Genomic DNA, 2,128 nt, shown 5'->3' on the forward strand with positions numbered 1-2,128 from the left:
CACTCACCTACACACACACACTCACTCCTCTCACCTACACTCATACACAAGCACTCTCTCACCTACACACTCACATACGCAAGTACTCTCTCACTTACACACACTCATTCTCTCACCTACACTCACTCTCTCACCTACACAATCTCACCACCACACATTCTCTCTCATACCTGCACACTCACTCACACACCTCTAACTCCCTCACCCAGATAAAAACACTCACTCTCTTGTCTCTCTCTCACGCATAAACAGTCGCTTATCCTCCCAAACCGTGCCTCTGCCATAGTCACTCTCTCACACACCCAGTCTGTCTCTTGTCCTCACGCTCTCATGCACTTGCTTTCTGACATTTGTAAAACCAGTCTTTCACACATAAAAACTCTCTCTCGCCCTCATGTAGTCTCTTTCTCTCTCTCTCTTTTGCAGGTGCACATGTACAAGGAGGATGGGTTACATCTAAACTGCAGGGGAACTGGTACGGTGCCAGAAATGTTTGTCAGTGCCATTCAGGAGGGTTTAAAGTAGCGTGGCAGGCGGGAAGGAACTTGAGTAGTAGGTCAACAAATAAAATGACCCAGGAGGAGTCTGAGATTAAGACCTGATCAAGATGGCAGCAGGGCAGCTGCACAAAGTGCTGGAGCTCATCTGCTGCATCCGCATTCAATTTGTTTTCTTTTTTCACTGTTTAAGAAAGGAAGTAGACAAAACGCAGATTATAGGCTCATTAGCTTAACTTCTGTCATGGGGAAAAGCTTGAATCTATATTCAAGGAAGGAATAGCGAGACATCTGGATAGAAATTGTCCTATTGGGCAGTAGCAGCATGGGGTCATGAAAGGCAAGCCATAGTTAACTAATTTACTGGAATTCTTTGAGGACATTACAAGCACGGTGCACCACATGAAACCAGTGAATTTGGTGTAGCTGGATTTCCAGAAGACATTTGACAAGGGACTGCACAAAAGGCTGTTGCAGAACATAAACGTGCATGGTGTTACAGGCAATGTATTAGCATGGATAGAGGAGTGGTTAACAAACAGAAAGCAAAGAGTGGGAATAAATAAGTCTTTTTATGGTTGGAGATCAGTGGTTAGTGGTATGTCTCAGGGATTAGTGTTGGGACAGGAATTGTTTATAATTTACATTTAGGGTTGGGGACCAAGTATATTGGGTCAAAGTTCTCAAATTACATTTCAATGAGTGGGAGAGCAAAGTGTGCAGAGGACACAAAGTCTAAAGTGGGATATAGATAGGGGTATGTGAGTGGGAAAGGCTCTGACAAATGGATTACAATGTTGGTAAATGTGAAGTCATCCATTTTGGTAGGAGTGACAGCAAAATGCACATTTCTTTCAACGGTGAAAAATTGCAGCATGCTGCTGTGCAGAGGGGCCTTGGTATCCTTGTGCATGAATCACATAAAAGTTATTTTGCAGGTGCAGCTGTTTTTTTTTAAATCGCTAGAGGGATGGAGTTTAAAAGTGGAGAAGCTATGCTGTAGCTGTATCGGGTGCTGGTGAGGCCACACCTGGGATACTATGTGCAGGTTCGGTCCATTTACTTGAGAAATAATGTCCTGGCACTGGATGGGGTGCAGGGGAAGTTAATTTGGTTGATTCTAGAATTGAGAGAGTTGGCCTATGAGGAGAGATTGAGTCGACTGGGACTGTACTCATTGGAATTTAGAAGAATATGTGGGGGAGGTGGTTCTTATAGAAACAAGTGAAATTATGAAGGGAATACATAGGAAAGGAAGCAGGGAAGTTGTTTCCACTGGCAGGTGAGACTGAAACTAGGGAGCATCGCCTCAAAATATGGGGGAGCAAATTTAAGTAAGTGGAGGAGGAACCTCGTTGTCTACATGAGTAGTGCCAGAAGATTGGAGGCTAGCAAATGTGGTTCCCTTGTTCAAGAAGGGGAGTAGGGATAACCCTAGTAACTATAGGCCGGTGAGTCTCACTTCTGTTGTGGGCAAAATCTTAGAGAGAATTGTAAGGGATAGGATTTATGAACATCTGGATAGGAATAATGTGATCAAGGATAGTCAGCATGGTTTTGTGAAGGGCAGGTCGTGCCTCACAAACCTTATTGAATTCTTTGAAAAGGTGACGAAGGAGGTGGATGAGGGG

The sequence above is a fragment of the Chiloscyllium plagiosum genome, chromosome 7 (genome assembly GCF_004010195.1).
Source record: "Chiloscyllium plagiosum isolate BGI_BamShark_2017 chromosome 7, ASM401019v2, whole genome shotgun sequence".
Lineage (NCBI taxonomy): Eukaryota > Metazoa > Chordata > Chondrichthyes > Orectolobiformes > Hemiscylliidae > Chiloscyllium > Chiloscyllium plagiosum.